The 7,951-nt window shown below is 29.4% G+C and overlaps 1 long non-coding RNA gene across 1 annotated transcript; it reads left to right on the forward strand.

Annotated features, from left to right (window-relative positions):
• Positions 1 to 2,683: 2,683 nt before the first annotated feature.
• Positions 2,684 to 5,770, forward strand: LOC150038516 (uncharacterized). The gene is made up of 3 exons (XR_016525465.1): positions 2,684 to 2,764; positions 5,235 to 5,327; positions 5,436 to 5,770. It is a non-coding gene; the product is annotated as an uncharacterized LOC150038516 (long non-coding RNA).
• Positions 5,771 to 7,951: the final 2,181 nt, after the last annotated feature.

A 7,951-nucleotide genomic window follows, 5' to 3' on the forward strand; every position in this document is an offset into this window, starting at 1 on the left:
TAGACGTATCCAACAAATGGTCACATGTATGCTTATTATCAAGTCGAAATCTTGCATTTGCAAGATTATTTGATCAAATAATTAAGTTAAGAGCACAATTTCTTGATTATACAATTAAGAACATTCGTCTTTATCATGCTAATGAATTTATATCCCAAGCTTTTGATATTTATTTTATGTCAATTGGGATAAGTGTTGAACATCATGTAGCTCATGTTCATATATAAAATGGTTTAGTAGAATCATTGATATTTGCAGTTAATTGCTAGACCATTGTTTATGAGACTAAGCTTCCTACATCTGTATAGGGACATACTATTTTGCATGCAACATCACTTATACGCATTAGGCCAGTAACTTATCATAAGTACTCGCCATTACAATTAGCTTATGACCATGAGCCAAGTATTTCCCATCTAAGAATTTTTTAATGTGTAGTATATTTTCCAATTGCTCCACCACAATGTACTAAGATGGGTCCTCAAAGGAGGTTAGGAATATATGTTGGATATGATTCCTCATCAATTATTAAATATCTTAAAACTTTGATGGGTGATGTATTTACTGCACAATTTGTTGATTGTCATTTTAATGAGACAAAGTTTCCAACATTAGGGGGAGGAATTAAAAAGTTGGGAAAAGAAATTAAATGGAATGCATCGTTATTGTCTCATTTAGATCCCCATACATATCAATCTAAACTTAAAGTTTAGAAAATAATTCATTTTCAAATATAGAAAATCAGTTACCAGATGCATTTATAAATGTTAAGGAAATGACTAAGTCACATATATCAGCTGCAAATACTCCATTAAATGTAGAAAGTTGTCATTAATGAGTTTAGAACAAGCCAAAAGAGTGATAAACCATTCAATTCGAAAGATAGAAATCTTAAAAGAAGAATATGGATGTCCTAGAAGAAATCCTAGATATTAAAGGGATCGAATCCCAAGCGGAAGCGTGTGATCGCCTTGCAATTTTGTTTTCAATTCTACATAAACAAAATACGGTATAAAAATAATAACATAATGGATAAACAATGAAGCTTAGCATACATTTAAGAGAAGAAAAGATGAAAATACTAAACCTGAAGAAAAAACATAAAAGCTAAACCTTACCTTTGTAGATTCCCAAATTCTCCACAATTCCATCCATGTCTTCTCCGAAACGTCTCTTCAATGATCAAGAGACACCACTGTAAGTGAAACTTTGTTATTCCCTAGGATCCTAAGAACTGAATGTGTGGTCTCTAAGACATGAAAGAGGAAGAAGTAGTAGAGAAAAGAAGAGAGATTTTGAGAGAAGTAGTAGGAGACTAGGATTCAAAATTCCCAATTCAACTATGTCACAAACATGGGCCATAAAGACCTATTTATAGAAAGGGGGTGACCTCTCTCCTACTCTTTCCTATTCCTACTCTAGTTCTAATTTAATTAATTAGTCCAATAATTAAATAACCATATATATTAAATTCAATGGGTTTTTTCCTAGTAAGGTTTTAGCTAGTCATATTTCATATATATAATGGACATTTAAGGGAGAGTATTATAAATATTATGATAATAGATTCCATGCTCATGCTTAATGTCCATTGACCATGTGTCATGCCCTCTTTTTCTAAAGTGTTGTCCATGTGTCTCAACATTACACATTATTATTGTGCATGTAATCTACCTCTTACTTGCCAAATTACCTATAAACAGTAGCATTTGGAGGGTTTCAGAATGCACATACATTGGGCAAAATCCAAAAAGATTGGGAAAAGTGGAGAAATCCATTATTTTTATTTTATTTACTTATGTTATTTATTTATTTCATATATTTATATATTATTTTAATTTATTTTATTATTATAATATATTATATTTATTTTAATATTATATTTTATTATTATTCGTGTTCCCATTGTGCTTTTCAAGTTCACAACAGTTTGACATTTTTCTAACTGTGAAAATTCTCCCTTTATAATGTTGAAGATAATTATAATGATTATAATATATATTTTAACAAAAGATATCTATTACATGAGGGTATATAATTTAATCAAAATAAAGCAATAAATTAAAACTTGCAAATACCATTAATTTTATTGAACAATTTTTGTTTTTTAAAAAAGATAAATGTATAGAAGGTATTAATTTTGAAATGAGCTCAATGAATTTTACATAAATAATTCAAATTAGTAAAACATAAAATTTATGATCTAGATGGTTTAGAAAAGGTGATAGATATTTATATTTCTTTTCCTACCCTTCTATTTTTCTCTAATTCACTCCTTCCCCATATATGTCGCATCCTCACCCTACAACCTTTTGCAACAATGTTTCCATCTCAAGGTCTTTTTGTCACGATCAAAGTTTTTTTTTTTTTTTTTCTCTTTCTTTTCTTCTTCTATATTTCGACAAGGGTAAAATTAGAATCATAGAATTTTGGGCTGGTTGCAGCCATTATAAAAACAATATTAAAATTAGGCCCATAGACTTAATTATTTGGATTTTCCCAAAATGGCAAAAGATATAAGCCCCAACCCAATTTTACTAATTGATTAATAGGCAAATGTTGAAAATACCCCCACGAATGAAAATCACTTCACGCCTATCTTCTTTTGACTAAATCAACTTATTCTTCTTTCACACGACATTAGGGTTTGTGAAAATCACTTTGCACCTATTGTTGGATTCTTCTTCGTTCTACTCTAATTTCTTCCTCTTTTGATTTCTTGCTTAGGGTCGTTGTTCTTCTTCAAGTTGCAAAGAAGAATGAGGTGTGATTTTAACTTAAGGAAAATTAAGTTAAGATTTATGTTTTTCTCCAAATAGATTTTCTATTTCCTGCATGCATTGTCTCGATTTTTCATCTCAATTGTTTCTCCATTTCTGTAATTTATGCCTACTACTCAATGACTCCATTAACTAAGTACACTGCTTTTGGTGTATATATGTTTTTTGACCCTACATTCCATCCACTGAACGCGATTACCTATGAATTTTCTGTTTAGAATGGTTACCACCATAAACCACCCAACACTAGAACAGAGAAAATAATCATAACCTATGTTGCTTTTTTACAGCTGTTCTTGTTTTTCTTGTACAGATTGTAACATGCAAATATAGCTTCATTTTTAATTTTGTGTTGTACTACTACATTAAAGAAAATTTTGTTACGCTTTTATGGTTTTGTGTCCATATGTTAGATAATTGATGCATATTCTCAACAATTCTTTTGTTTTGATGCAAGTTTTGGGTTTTTGTTATTGTTTTGATGCATAACTTCGTTTCTGCTTACCTATTGATCAAGATGTGTGTTATTGTTCTTTCAATCGTATAGATCTACACTTAATCTAGTCTGGCTGATTGGATTAAATTAGATTGGTTATTTTTCTCCAAATTTATTTTTTAGTTCTAATTTCAACAATTTTTCTTTGCTAATTTTGGGTTTCTATTTACCATTGTACTAATTGATTAAAATGAATTGATGCCTAATTGAGTTCATTATTGTTTGTTTTGAACAAATTGGGGGTGGAGTTTGAAATGAAGTGAGCCAATATTGTTGTTGAATAATGTTGAGTCCCTTGATTATCTACTGATTGCTTATATATATCTTTTCAAATATTTAGTAGTTTCTGAAAGTAATGTGATTGTATACTGATTAGCATCTGGTTGCCTCATATTTTTCCTCAATTATTCACTAGTTTATGGAAGTAATTTGATTGTCTACTGCTTGCCATCTGGTTGGTTATAATTTTTTTTTTCAATTTGATTGTCTACTTGTCTATTGATTGTCAAATATTTTTCTCTCAAAGAATAGGAAGAACAAGGAAGATGAAAAAAACAAAAAATGACCCGGAAATTTGAGAAAGGAGAATCTTCAAAACAAAATAATGATAAAAAAAAATCAAGAAAAAATGAAAGCATTGAAGTAAGTAGTATATTGTATTTGGTTGCATGTTGGTTATTGTTTGATTGCATACTAATTCACTCATGTTAATACACTTTAAGAGGAAATTCATTCACTTGGGCTCAAAGTTCATTACTATTCTAAATATGTAACTTTTGAAGGTCTAATCAATAACATAGCACTAACCCAAATGGAAATATTTAAAAGAGGCCCATTTGGATTCTTTGTAGACTTTGGACTCAATAAATTTCAAGGGCAATTGTTGGTTCATCTCATATCAAAATTTTTTAAAAAAGATAGCACAAATGAATAGTTGGTATTTTACTTAGAAGGGTTCCAAGTTAGATTTTCGATGAAAGAATTTTCTTTGATAACTGGTCTTAATTTTAATCCATTTCCAAAATCTTTTGAAATGTCCAATGAAGAAGATAAACTACATTTTTTAAGAGATTCTGTTTTCAAGAACTCAAATGCAGTTGAACGAAATAACATATTAGCTTTTTTTTTTCAAGTAGGTCATTTAGATAATGAGTATAGGATTAAGCTTGCAAACTTATCCATCTTAGAATTTTATCCACATTGTAAGCAGATGCATACTAAAGTTGAATGGAAAGAAGTTCAAATGGTTGAGGATGAGGAAGCATTAAATCACTTTCCTCGGGGTAGGTTAGTTTTCAATTTGACTATGAAATTCTTTCGAAAGGCTGCGCAATGTGAAAGCTTAAACTTTACATTACAAGGTTTCTTGCAAGTTTTGATGTGTTGGGCATATGAAATCATCCCAAAACCCTCTAAAGAAAGGGTTAGGATTGTAACACAAATGAATGAAAAATACCCAATGATGTTGAGATGGAAACCAACAAAAAAGTTCGATTAAAACTACCTCCAGGAGCACATCTTCAAATCAAGTGATGTAAGCATATCTACTATAGATTACCGTTTGATTATATGTTTGTCAACTATAGATTACCATCTAATTATATATTATATTCATTTTGTAAAGTTTACTGTTATCCCTTTAAATCCATCTAATTTTTAGTTACGTTCAAATTACTATTAACATTTTGGAATGAACCATTTGACGTAATTGAAGAAAGATGGGCATATAAAAGGATAATAAATTTGGATGATGATGAACACTAGAATGAACAATAAAGGGAGAGTTCAAGGAAAGAAGTCTTTCACCGTGTTAAAATGAGGCAAGTAAAAAAGAATTTAGCCTTTTTAAATTTACTGTCTCATCACCTATTTTATGATTTGATAGCCATCTGATTACCTTTATTTATTAATTTTTTAACACATAGTTATACATGATTTTTTATGTATTTTGATTATAGGCTGGAGAACATGAAATCCAAAAATTAGAAACAACAAAAGAAAGAAATGAAGAGAAAAGGAGAAAGAAAAAATATGACAAAGGCAAAAAACTAGTAACATTAATTTCATTATTATTGTTATTTGATTACTATATGATTGTTATCAAATTTCTATTCGATTATTATTTATATACTTATTTCTAATTCATTATTTTTCTTTAGATTGTTGAGAATATATTGAAGATAAGAAAATCTTCTCAAGATAACCTTAAAGTGGAGAATGAACGACCAAAAAGAAAAATGAAACCAGCTCTCAAGGTCGTTGATTTGGAAATGCCAAAGAAACACAAAATTCCAAGAAAGAAACAAACACATATACAGTTATTGAACCGCCTAGCTTTGAACCGAACATTTCACAACCAAAGTGAGACTTTTTTTTTTTTTCTTTTAAGAACTTTGTAGACTTTGATGTTATAGTTTGTCTTTTATTGATAACTAGTTGATGTTAGCTTTGAGTCGAACAATGTTGTTATTTAATGTTAGAATTTGATATGTTAGTCTTTGATGTTAGGAAATATGTTTTGATTGATAGTGACATGAACTATAAAGCCTCTAGAAAAGAATAGGTTTGACAAAAAAATGAAAAATCTATTTGATATGAGATTTTGATGTTAGTCTTTCACTTCAATTTTTCCACTTATTAGCAATGTTCAGTAGCAAATTGCCATAAGATTACTTTGATAGTTATCTGATTTTTTTTATTGTCACCTGATTATCTTTTTAATGTGAATGTATTCAGGAATACTTGACTTGTATATATATAATTTTAATATGGTGCAGAGAATTTAAGTTTCACTCAAAGGATAATAGAAACCTCATTCATATACTAAAAAAGATGCAAAATCAACCTACTAATATATTGTTCTTAAATGAAAACAAATACTAAAGTTATCTTTGATGCCCATAATATGATCATTCAAATAGGTGGATTTTTACATGTTGCCTTGTACTTTGTCAATTAGTTCATAGTTTCTTTGATGACAATATGATCATTCAAATAGGAGGAATTATACATGTTGCTTTGTATTTTTGTCAATTAGTTAATAGTTTCTGATGATTATCTAATTTCATTCTGATTGGAATATGTTGCCTTTTAATCTTAGTAATATTGTCATCTGATTACCTTTTAATGTGAATGTATTCAAGAGTACTTGACTTGCGTATATATAACTTTAATATGGTGTAAAGAATTTAAGCCACTTAAACAATAATAGTAACATCATTAATATTTCATATACTAACCAAAGATGAAAAATCAATCCATTAATATATCGTTGTATACTGCTGTACCGAACCTATCAAAACAACACACTGTTCTTACTCAAATAAGAAAAATTATACTAAAATGAAAAGAAATAATAAAGCTATCTTTGATGACCACCACGATCATTCAAATAGGTTGATTCTTACATGTTTTTTTTTATTATTATGACCACTATGCTTACAACGGCTACATTTCTTACGCTTTCTCAATTCACCAACTGATGGGATCCTTCGTTTCTGGGGTCTTCTTGCTGGACGTTTAAAAATTGAAGACAGTATAATGTCATTCACCTCTACAATACTCTATTCATTATGGTTACCAACAGGGTGAACAACATCATTATAAGTTGATGCCAATGTACTAGCAAAATATTACTTTGAGACAAAAGAATAAGGATTTAAATAAAGATTACGAATAAAAACAAGAGCATGATTGCATGGTATTTCTTCCAAATCCTAAACACGACAAGCGCAATTATTATAATCCAATTTTACCAAAAAGGTTTTGCCTCCATCAGGTACTTGATATTCGAAATCACCAATAGAATTAACCTAAAAAAATTATAAAACCAAAATAAGTAATAAAGGATGGCATATAGAAGAAAATAACTCATAAACTAATTCATAAAGTTTAATATAGTCCATATAAGATGCCAATCTGATATCAATTTGACAGCAGTCACTATAAGATAACGATGCAACAATCAAACAAAAGTCAAATAGAAATTACTTACAGTGAAACTCTATGATTCATTAGTTAGATTTCTCATCACTCCTTCAGCCCAACTAGTCAAAATACTCTTCAAAGAGAATGTTGATTTACTTCTATCATAAAACGATTGTTGCAGTAACTCCTAGATTGCATCAAGCAATGAAGCAACAGGTAAATTTCTATTATTTTTCAACACTGAATTCAAACTCTCTAAACTATTAGTTGTCATCATTTGATATCTTCTTTGTTTAGAGTAGACACGGGCCTATCTTTCAAACCTAACATTCCTAAGATATTCTCTAATTGATGGGTATTGACTTCATCCATCTCGTATACAACTCATAATCATCTATTTTATATGATTTTTCACACTAGCAAAACAAATTTTCAATTGTAGAATCTTTGGATGAAAGCCTCAAATTGTACAAGGATGTTCCATATAAACACAATATTGAGCCAGTGGAAACACATTTAAAATAAATTTTGAAATGCTTATATGCCTATCTGATACAATAATTAATCCCTCCCGATCTCCCAAACAAACATTTAAATTTTCAAAAAAACCACATCCAAGAGGCATTATTTTCTGAATCTATTATACTAAAAGCAAGAGGAAAAATATTACTATTACAGTCCAATGTTGAGGCAGTCAATAATGTTCCAGCAAATTTACACTTTAAAAATGTCCCAACAACAGAAATAT

Source organism: Benincasa hispida, chromosome 1 (genome assembly GCF_027475165.1).
Source record: "Benincasa hispida cultivar pf3 chromosome 1, pf3_genome.v1.1, whole genome shotgun sequence".
Classification (NCBI taxonomy): Eukaryota; Viridiplantae; Streptophyta; class Magnoliopsida; order Cucurbitales; family Cucurbitaceae; genus Benincasa; species Benincasa hispida.